This window comes from Bactrocera oleae, chromosome 6, assembly GCF_042242935.1.
Source record: "Bactrocera oleae isolate idBacOlea1 chromosome 6, idBacOlea1, whole genome shotgun sequence".
NCBI lineage: Eukaryota > Metazoa > Arthropoda > Insecta > Diptera > Tephritidae > Bactrocera > Bactrocera oleae.
The window spans coordinates 53,544,562-53,556,782 of NC_091540.1; the positions used below are offsets into that span (position 1 = coordinate 53,544,562).

General features: G+C 34.8%; 1 protein-coding gene across 1 annotated transcript in view; it reads right to left on the bottom strand.

The window, feature by feature from the left end:
• Positions 1-1,493, bottom strand: part of klu (klumpfuss) — a 107,610-nt gene extending 106,117 nt beyond the window's left edge. The window contains exon 1 of the mRNA XM_036359046.2: positions 616-1,493. The gene's annotated coding sequence lies outside the window, so the exon portion shown is untranslated. The remainder of the gene's footprint in view (positions 1-615) is intronic.
• Positions 1,494-12,221: the final 10,728 nt, after the last annotated feature.

Below are 12,221 nucleotides of genomic sequence, written 5' to 3' on the forward strand. Positions count from 1 at the left end.
ATTTTTATAGAATTTTCTGAAATTTCGGTAATTTCTGCGAAAAAAAAGTTTCCAAAAATAGCAAAAATCAATATAACAAAGAGATATTCGCCTACATCAAGCTGCAACAGCAACAACTTCGTCTGAAGCCTGCTATTGCATATTTATAATGTAAAGACAAATCCCATTGGCTCGTATTGAAAGCTGCAACAACAGCTAACATTGATTAGCATAGATTATTTTTTGAAGTGCTTGACTACAAACAACAATATTTGCAGCAGCTTCACTATGCAAACAACTTTGGAAAATTCCATTTTAGCGTCGGCAAAATGCGGCCGAACGAAGACCGACGTGATTTGCAAACAAAGCTGCTGGAGCGAACGCAATGAGAGGAATTTTTTTTTTTATTTTTGTAATGATATTGCATATGCATATCATGCATACTTGTATGATTTCGGTATATTAATGGAAATTTTAATTTAAAAAAACAACTAATAGTTTTGGTATTGTATAAAAAAATATGTTTAATTAAAAAAAAAAATTATTTTAATATTTTATAAAAAAAATCATTTTAATATTTTAAAAAAAAGTATTTTAACATTTCTATAAAGTTTTTTTTCTGTAAAAGCCACTTACCTTAAATTTTACGCTGTTCGGCTCACTTGCCGCCTTAATCCAACCGCGTTAAGCGTTCCCGCATAAATTTTAGCAGCTGTTTTTATGCTTTATTCAAATTTCTTTTTTGTTTTCACCGAGAATGATTATAATATTTCAATATCTAATCACCAGTTAATTTAATTTTCCACCATTTCGTTCGGGCAATATAAGTTTTTTTAATTCCAAAGCGTTTCAGCACTTTTTGTCACACTGTTTTTTAGAACTACTTTAATTATTATTTGTTATAGCGAATGGATTCTTGAAAATATCACAAAATGTATTCGTTGCTCACTGCGCTATTTTGTAGTCGTATATATTTATATTTATATACATATAAAGAAATATTTTTTTAATTCGCTTTTAATGCTAATTAGGCGCGTTATTCGCAAGCCTTTCAGCAATAAGTTTCAAGCTTTATTTGTGTTTAATTTTTATATTAAATAGTAATATTAATAGTAAAAAATTGGCAAGCTTTTAGTTGACTTCGTTGTGTGTAGTAAGTAGCGTGTTGTTGTGGTTTTTTATAATTTATATTTTTTGCGCACAAATTTATGTTAAAAATTCTTAATAAGAAAATTTACGTGACGCCGCAGCTTTATTATTGCTGTTATGTATTTTTTGTAGTTTATTTAATTTTAATTTTTTTAAGTTAATTTTTAATTTTTTTTTATTTAGTTTAATTGTTAAGACACTTTAATTGCTTTTCATGCACTTTGTTCTGTTTTTTATCATTATTTTGCGTGTGTTTGTAATTTATTTTATGATTATTATTTTTTATTTCTGCAATGAAATTGACGAAAAAGTCATTAGCTGAATTGTAATAAAATTTTTAGGCATTCTTACTGCACATTTAATTTTTTAAAATTTCAATTTGGCAAGATTTCTATTTTTTACAGTTCTTTGTAAAATTCAAATTTTTTTTATATTATTTAATTTTTTTCTAAATTTTAAATTTTTTTCACAGTCTTTTGCAAATTTTTATTTTATACAAATCGTTTCTTTTGTTTTAATTTCTTTGTGTGTCAAACATTATTTATTTATTATACACACTGTTTTAATTACTTTGCGGCCGCATTAGTTTCGGGTAACACCGAAGTGGGTGTGCAAATTCCCAGTTTTATGACTTGTTGTTGCTGTTTTTTGCAAAATTCTCTACTTTTGATGCATCTGTTCAGCTATTTTTTCCAAATTAGTCTCCGTTTCCGTAGTAATTTTTCTTGCTATTTTTGTTGTTATTGTTGTATATATTTCTACTTTTAAAAAAAGGTACTCTTTAGTTGCTTATTGAATAGTAGTATTTATTGTTGTTAAATTTTAAGTTCATAGGCAAAAGCATTAGCATTGTTAGTAATTGTTGTAGTTTAGTTATAATTGTTGTAGTATTTAGTTGAAGCTTGTAAAAATTTATTTTCTTGGTTTCTAAGCTAAAAAGTAATCATTTGCATTTTAGTAACTAGCTAGTGAGTGGTTGTTGTAGAATTGAGTAGTAGTGCTTTAAGTTAATTTTTTTTAAGTGTTTGTTGTTGTAACTTTTCTGAAAATCTATTACTATTCTTAGTAAAAGGTTAAGCAGCGAGCATTATACTTTTCTTATTTTATTTTTTTTTTTTTCGTAGTAAAAATTTTTATTTTTTATATATGCCTTAAGTTGGAGCTAGTATATACTGTTGGCAGGAAGCGCCTATAGCTTTTTGTTGTTGTTGTATTTAATATAACGCTTATGCTGCTTGTTGCCACAAGTGAAGCGTTAAGTTCATGTTGTTTGCTTAACAAATTTACTGGCGCGTTGCACTTGTTGTTGTCCAAAATTTAGAAAGGCATAACAAATTATGTTTGCTGTTGTTGTGTTTGAGTTTTACTGTAGAAATTCTACCCAATATTGGTTTTTTAGCACCAAATGCCCAGCTGCACTGCCGAATCGTTTTCACCAAACACCCGTTAAGAGATCTTTAAACATAAATAGGACTTCACCTGAGTTCGTTTTTAAGCACTGTTAGTTAAATTTTATGTATATTTTGTAAATACAAATTTTTTACTTGAGAAATTTGCTTTTGAGTGCACCACATAGCGCATAAAACTGCAATTCAGTAGCAAAAAGGTATAAAAAATTAATTTTTATTTTTAAAATTTTTCTTTTAACTTTATTTTTTTTTTTTGTAGAAATCATAAAATTTTCAAACAATTTCGACACAAATTCACACTGTCCAGCTTCGCTTGGGCCGTTGCGCTGCCGCTTTTGCTATTAGTTGCAGTTATTGCTACAAACTGTTGGTGTTGTTGTCGTTGTCATTGTCACTAAATAATTTATTGCGCTCATAAGTTGAGCGTGACATGTTTTGCAAATACGTTTTTCTTAACTGTTGTTGTTGTTTTTATAGTTTTTTACTAAACACGCCGCGTATTTCAAGCGTTTAGTCGCTGTTGCACGCAGCCACGCACCTTTGTTGCTGATTAAGCTTTTGCTGTTGCATGCCGCACCGGCGCTATGTTGTTGATATACCGTTACTTTAAAGTCCCATAAGCTAACCATGCAAATTTGGTTTGCTTATATTTCGTATTGACCGCAGTGTGAGTTAGAAAGGCAACGAGCGAGCTAGCGAGCGACCAACACCGTCAACTTGTGAATGACAAATAACAGGCAGCATACGGCAGCAGCAACATCAGTATTGATGCTGTGGCATGCCACAGCTGCAACAATGTCGGTGACGACGACGACGACGACGGCGGCGGCAATGCCCGTGGCTTTCAGAGTGAATTGTTGTTGTTGTTATTGTTCTAGCTATTGCAGACACGCTGACGGCCAGTTGCTGTAGATATAGCGAGCAGCAGCAATGTTGCAGCACGGCAATTAGAATGTTGCAAGCATGACAACAACAACAAACAGCAGTTGTAGTAAATAGCGAAAGCGCCAATAGCAAAAGCGGCAGCTAAGTAAAGACACTGCTTGAGCTTGTCACCGGCAAGTGGGGAATTCTTATTGTTTTTATTGTTGTTGTACTTGGTGTCAAAACACGGCACTCAAATTACCGTTGGCGGAACACACTGTCGAATTGTTTGCAGCTTCGATTTTTCACCTTCTTTCTCACTGCACAGCTCAAATTACTGATTTTTTAATTTTTTTTTCTTGTTGTTGTAAACTAACTAAAGTGTAATTTATGTGGCGCAACACGCCGTTAATACATCTACTAAATATTTGTGGCGCGTTTAGCCGCCGTTTGTGACATGCGGAACGTATTTTGTTTTGTTATTATTGTTGTTGTTGTGACACGACACAACACCGCTCAAAAATTATTATCTACGAAATAAGACGCGTACGGTTCTGACGTTGAACCGATACTGGCGCTATAAGCCAACCAATGTATCTCAGCGGTGCGATACTGCGCGGCGCGTTGCTGCTCCCCGTACACAAGCGCTAGCAACCTTTCTAAATAGAATGCTACACGCATACAACCTACACAGCCAGCGCGCTCAGCGCAGTCAACAAGCCAAACACCAGGCGCGCGTATGTACGTGTATGTGCATGGTGAGCGCGAGCTCCGTGCTGAGTGCAGATCAATGCGCATGTATTTGTGTTAAACACACGCATACACACACGCACACTCACACGGTCAATTGCCCATTCACCCGCGCATGTTCATGCATGCTAGGCAACACACACTCACACACTCTTACAGGGCGGCATAACTGCACAGCGCGCAAGAAATGTGCCGCGCATACATGCAAGCGAAGAGCGCGCGCTCTGGCGCTCTCACTAGAAATACGTTTATTGCAACGATGCTCTCATTGGTGTGGAGTCTGCGCTTGTGTTGGTGCTTAAACTACACACAGATACTTTTAGTTACACGGATAAAATCGTTGTTTTTGCTTGCTTGCCGCATATTGCTAGCTATTGTTGCTTTCTGCTGTTTTTGTTGCTATTGTTGTTGCTTTTTTGTTTTTGCTTTTATTTTATTTGCTGCTACTCTTGTGTTGCATGCAAAAACACGTGCGAAACTCACAACTGCAACGGATTTGTCACTGTTGCAACCTCCTACTCAACGCAGCTGGTTTTGCGCTGCGCCACCACTGCTTCGTCGCTGTCCACTTGCAACTTTATTTGTCGCTGTTCCCACTCCATTTCGCCGCTGCTCGCATTTATTTTCATTTTTTGCCATATATTCGCTATTCGACTTTTTGTTGTCTTATTTGCAGTGGTTGGGTGTTGGTGTGCGCTGTTATGGCTCTACTTCTTTTTGTTGTTGTTGTTGCTTTTATTGCAATCGCCGCTGCGCGCTGTTGGCGTTACTCTTTGTTGTTGTTTGCTTTGCTTTATTTGTTTCTTGTTTTAACTTTTGTTGTTGTCAGCATTGTTATTGTTATTGTTGTTGTTTTTCCAACTGCGTGGGCCTCTTCTAATTGCAAAAGATATGCCAATGAGAACGAGACTTGCGACTCGCGCATTTTATTCGTTTGTCTCTTGTTGTGTTTTATATAATTTTGTTGTTGTTGTTTTAGCATCAGTGTGTACTCGAAAGCACCTCCCACTTCCAGTTGCTGCATTGCTTTCGCGTTCGCTTTTTTCTTCTACACACGAAAGCACTTCACACTCGTTGTTGGTGGGAGCTCGCCAAGCAGTTTTTCTGCTGCTTTAATTAGCTAATGCAAATGCTAGTCCATTTAATTAGATGCAAATTATATGTGAGTAAATATGTATGTGTATGTACATATGTATGTAAGTACATATGTAATTGGATAAGCTAATTAGATTTGTTATTATTTTCTTTCAGCGAACTTTTTTATAAGATTATTTAATAATTTTTATGCAGGGTATATTAATTCAGGAACTCTAATGGTAACGGAGTCTACAAGCTTTCTTAAAGTGCTAAGTGTTTAGTGTTGCGATAATTTCTTTAGCAATTATCTATAGTTAAAATTTTTTAATTAAGGTTGGATCTATTATTATAATGATATGTTATTCGATGATAACAAAGTATGTTTTATAGCAAATGATCAAATACGACCCGGATTGATTCATTTAAAATGCGCGCGTAGGTTGAATCAATTTTTTTTTCATAGATTTTTAACATGAAAAAAAAATTTAACAACAAGTTTGCTTGAAATTTTGTGTACGCAATTAAATCACGATAACCGAGTCATTGAAAATGTTGCAAAAATGTTTTGGGGAGTCTACCTTAACACAAACATAAATATTTGAGTAGCACAAAACATTCAATAAAAGTAGTGAAGTCATCGAACACTTGCTACATGCGAATTGCAATAGCGACATCGATTAGTAGTCACAACTGTGATGCTTTACAACGTAGCTCAGAATCCCAAAAAATAAAATCGGCTGAGACTTATTTATATATATTAAGATTATAAGTGTATGAAAACTTGGGTTAATGCATGCTTGTATTGACTTAAAAGTAGCCTTTTTTGAAGGCAATTTTAAAGACTTATACTAAAAGAAGTAAATTTTTTTTTTCTCAAGCCTGATTGAACAAATGTTATACAATATGTGGCTATCCAAAATTAATTTCGAAATGTTTGAAGAATTGAATATCATTACTGATCAATTATTCCAATTGATATTAAGGATAAGCGCGATTTTATTCTGGAGAAACACGCTAACAAGGTAAAGAATGGAGCTGTAAAGATGGAGTACACAGTACAACAGACGAAAACGTATGAACCTAATGAAATGCTGGTCCAGTGAGTGAGAGACTATAATCATAAAGGTTGAAATAAGATCTTTTTTTGGTAAGCAAGTGGCAAACGAATGCTCACTTCAGTATACAAAGAGGTATTATGTTTTTCTTTAGATTACTAATCTTGCGATTTATTAACACTTGACTCAAGTGAATAACCGAGATTTTGTTTTTTCTCACAAAATATTTTACAATTATAGTAGTATTCTTTTGTCACTGATCTACTTACAAAAGAAAATACACATTATTGCTACTTCACATATAAGATAAGAATTTAAATGTACGAATGATGAAATTGTAACCGATAATTCTAGCTGGACGAGTGACGAATACAATGAATTCTACTTTCTTCCAAGATAACTATTTCTTAGATCTAAATTCATTATCGCACTTGTTTCATGTCTGAAACAATAATTCGATGATATAAAACAGAGCAATCAATGAAAATATATAATCTCTTGTCAATAAAATAAATAATACAGTCCCCGTGTCCAAATACATTTTTCTCTTGTTTTAAGTACTTTATATATATTATACTTAACAAAAATATTAGTAAATAGCAAAGAAAACGATCAACAAATGAAGAATGAAATGGTTGTAAAAAATTATATTGAAAAAAAATTCGTATCAAAAATATCTCAGTAAAAATTAATAGTGATAATATGAAAGTACTTGCCAACACACTTATCACATATGTTCATAAAAAAATTTGATTCAATTGAAAAATCAAAGATTCTCTTAGTACACAAGTCCTACAAAACATTATATTATATATCAATTTAATACCATTAAACAGAGCAAATAAAATATATATACAATACATACATAGAAATATGAATTTCTAAACTAAAAATAATTCTGTGTATGAGGCAACCCTGCGCGATAAGAATGAACACAGAAATAATTATATCCACCTTAAAACAGTTATACTTAAGGTTATAATAAACATCTAATTAACTATCGACTTGAAAGCATCTATTTGCAAATAGTTTTCAAAATACGTATTTTCATAGTAAGCAATGATAAGATTATTATTCCATGTTCACTAACAACTAAACTGAGGATATTCTTATCGAATATCTTACACCACTCCAATTCGATGTAAGTTGGACTTTCATTAAATTGTTTTTCGTTCAAAATTATCTAATGTTCAAGAAATTAGTTTAGTTTTGAAAGCACTTTTTACCATCGGCATATATTACCAAAATTTGCGAAAGTCATTTTAACGTGTATATTATTCATGATATGGTCCATAAACCTACATTTTTGCTTATCAGTGTTATTCTTTAAATGGCTTATGGGAACAGCTGAAAAAAAAATGTAAAAAATTCCCGAAAAAGTATCCTTGGAAGTTTGACCAACCCGGCGCGGCTTTGTGCCTCACTAGATAAAAGATCAGACAATTTCTTACACATATTTCGAGAGCATTTGTGAACCATTTTCTATATATTCTTCGGAGGTTTCGGCATATGCACTTTTATTTTCACAAGCTAGGATTCAATACTGCAATTATAAAAAGTAAAAAAAATATTTTGATCAAACTTTTCAAGTACATATTTCCTTTTCTACTTTTGCTTACATATATATCTACAATATTTTATTAATTTTTTAATTTTGAAATTTATTTTATTGTACAATATATTATGAATAACCGATATTTGCTCAATCATAATATACGCGTACTTCATAGCAACAGAAATTTTAGCCCACCAGTATTCGTAGCAAAATATTATCCGCTCGTCAGATAACTCGTTCGGATAATAAGCTAAAATTATCTGAGCAACACAAGCACAGTTGCACACACATTATTGAAATTCCAATAAGTATGCGTTCGTGTTGCGCTCTCGCTGTTCTACGGCGCTCTTGAAGAGTGTCGGAGTGTGCGTGAGAAAGAGCAAATATTTAGCGCGAGTGAGTGGCAGCACAGCTGTGTTGGAATGTTTACAAAAGCACGTGCGATTCATGCCACCAACTGGACGAAGAAGTTGAATGAAGGCAGCCAACATGCCACGCCGTGCAGCGCTCACACACACACACACACATGCATGCATATACAAAGTTTGAGTGCATTTGTAAATTCCGATGCATGAACAGCTAGACGGTTATGTGTTGGTGCTGCTGTTTTTTGCCGTTTGTTTACCGCTCTCACATCTTTCGTGCTCGCGCTCAGCGACAAATGCACCCTCACCACTTCAAAATGTGTGTGTGCGAACAATAGCGTTGTTGTTGTTAGTGTTTTTGGTGTGTGTTATAATTTTCCGTGTTGTTGTTGTACGATGCTGCGCCAGTATTGGTGAATTGTGGGCAGGGAAAAATAAACGAAACGAAAAAACGCGAATACGCGATTCGTACAAAATTTTCAAGCGCTCTTGTTGTTCTTGCCTCGCATGTATTTGTTGCGGCACGAACACACAAGCGAACACGGCAATAAAATAGCAACAATAACAACACAACACAACAACAAATCCGCCAACGTGCAGGCCAAACGTATGGGCGCAAGGAAGAAAGCATGAAAAATGAAACAAAAAAGTGTGGAACTGATTGTGAGACCGAAAAACGTACAACAACAAAAACACGAAATGAAATTGAAACGCAAAAAAAGTAAAAAACGGTGAAAAGCTTAAAGCGTAGTGAAGTGTTCGTCAAGTTGAAAATGGTGTAGCGTGGGGTGCCGCCAACCGCCAACCAACAAGCGCCAAAGCCGCCGGATTTTCAAGCACTCATACGCACATATATACATACATACACACGCAAACATATACATACATATATATTTATGTAAGCGCCAGCAACGCGTTAATTTCGCGTTCGCTGTTTCGCAATGCAAGTTATGTGTTTGTTGTTGTTATGTTTTTCAAATCTGTTATGTTGTTGTGGTTTTTTTTTACTCTGTCATGTTGTTGTTGTTGTTGCTGCTAACACTCCCCTACAAACGATTTTCTATTGCTTTGATTTGTTCATATATAGCCTCGTAGCTTTGCTCTTCGTGGCCTTTGCCGACGCTTTTTCTCGCCATTCGCCGTTGTGAAATCGTTTCAGTGCCGCATTGCCGATTTGCCAGCGAACGAGCGCGCTTGGCACCGATTCGCGTGTAGGTGGCACCAATTCAACAGCGGCTCCTACACACACACACTCACACATACATACAAACACAGAAAATTGCAAGCAATGAGCTGCAACAATTTGTGGGGAGAGTTCGTATTCATTTATGTGGAAATCTGTTGGATTGGTTGAATTCCGCTTTTTGGTGCAAGATTGGACAGGAATTGCTTACATACAACAGTTATATATATATGTAAGTGCATAGGTACTTATGTTTATATGTATATGGGCTAGTATAAATTTGAAAAGAAAAACTGTAATAAAAGGTAACATTTTACAATTGGAAATTACGAAATTTCGGCATTTGAAATAAAATTATATTTACAGTTAACGTTTTTATTTAGAAAACTAAATACGTAAGCTAATATAATAGATAAAACATAGAATTATTAATTTTAATAGGTGATTGTTCATTGTTAAACTACTTTGCAGCATTTTTGCGAAGAGAGAAGAAGGTGGGACGTCGTCTGTATATACGCTAATTAGTCTATGAGTTTTTGAGATATCGATCTGTAATTTTGCACCAATTCTTTTACAAGTAGCCATGCATTTATCGGTACCGGACCACTGTGGAATTTAGCTGCCATACAAACTGGCCGATCAAAATCAAATAAAGATTATCATAAAGAATCTATTTTCCTTATTAAGAAACTATAGTTTTACTTGAAGACTGTATACATTAAACAACGTTAGCTATATAGAATTGCTTAAGTGCTGATTTGTCAAGTAAAAAGATGAGTGAATTTGTTAATTCTTTAATGGAGTGCTGAACTTTTTTCAGGATCTAGATTTATTAGCTCAAGGTGCACTGCCGTTATCATAAATAACGGATACGCTAACAACTAGTTTAATTAAAGCTCTTATTGTTTGAATTTAAGCAAGCAAAAATGTGCTACCATATTTTTATTTTATTAAACAAATAATTTTCAGATTAATTTTTCCTTAAAATTTGTAGCTACGGAAACTTTTGTGCTATGTACGAGTACAAGTTACAAGTAAACTATTTGTCTGATGTTACACCGCTATCCAATATCGGTTGCTTTACTTTTGACTATCAGCATACATATAATATATAGAGGCGTTGTTAAATTGGCGAACATCTGAATAAATACATATGTACATATGTACTTTACTGGTTTTCGCAAAATATTTACCAGAAAGTTAACAGAACTATTGTTTTACGCAGTGGCCTGTAGTGGTGCGTGCTGAAAAATTTTTTAGGAGATTTGTAACGTTGGTTTGGAAAAAAAACTATCCAAAATTTCGTGACGATATGTCGTCAAAAAATTTTTTTTCATACTGGGAGAGAATTTTAATCGTTCAGTTTGTATGACAGCTATGTACATGTGTGCTATAGTATTGTATCTATATCCGACATCACCGATTTCCGTTCCCACGACACTATATATTATGAGATAGATGGTAGATTGCAGAAAGAGCCCTTAACAAATTGTATGCTAATAAAAATTATGAATATTTTTTAGACTTTGTATAAGTGAGGATTCAACTTCATCTCATAAAAGTAAATAATTCGACTGTCTTCCTTTTAAATAACTATTAAGTAGCTAGATGAACTTAAAATAGTATTACTTAAAGGATTCGCTTCGAAGATAGCTCAACTCATGTACATTTTTTTTTAAACATTTAAAGACTTAATAGTGTCTTCCAGTTCCAGTATGTTGCAAATATGCACCAAAAAGTTTTAACAGATTTTGGCTGAGATTATTTCGAGACTTCCTACTATTAATTTTTTTTACCAAAAAGTGGCTACAAATTTAATTAAAACTCACTTTTAAGAAACTTTGCGAAGTAAAAATAAATTAATAAAACAAAATTAAAATAAATATCGGAAGTATATTTTTAAGAACTAAAACAATCTACCAACTACGCAACTAGGATCACAAAAACATCATTTTCAATTTTAACAAAACAAATCACATTTAAGACAACAAAAGAGTCGAGCAGTCATTCAACTCGCCCAGCCACCAACACCCCACTACCAGTTTTGGAACGTCAAAATGCGCAGATGTGCGCAAATGACGAAAATAGCGACACAACAACCTCTGAGGAATACCGTTGCATACCGACTCTACTGTCGCCTGCCTGCGCTGTCCGCCCTTCAACGCACAACGGCACAAAGCGTCAAGAAAAATCTTCCCACGGTCGCGAAACGCCAATGCTTACCGCCCAACAACACAACAGAAGGCACGAAGTCGTGAATAGCGGCGAGGTAACGCGCAGAAAAATGAAATTAAAAATAAAAAACGCAAATCACTGCACACAAATCAGAAATAACAAATCACCCTCTGCCTGCGTGCGAACAAATAGGTACATAAACAGTTAGCAAACGCAAAGGTAGGCAAGCCACCCCGGCCAACGCGAGGCCAAAGGCACAGTGCGCATGTGCGCAACCCCCTAACTTTTGGCGGGAATCGTAAAATCAAGAAGACGAGACGTCATAGCGACACAGCCAGCAGTTTACCTATGTGCTTGTGGTATTGTTGCCACAGCGTCTGCGCAAACAACGGCGCAAAAATGAATGGCGAACTGTGCACAGGACAGCAGCGCAGAATCGAAATGGTAGCTGTGCGTAGGTAGGGAGGAAAGAGGCGGTGAATAACAATATTAATAATAACAGTGTGTTGCGTATTTGCCACTTCTGCGTCGTGCGCTGATTTAGGGGTGGAACAAGGCAGGCGAGTGGTGCGCACTTTATACCGTTACTTTTGAAGTGCGCAAGCAAAAACTTTCTCAGCAGCAACAGACAATAAGCCGCGATCAACAATCTGCAAACGG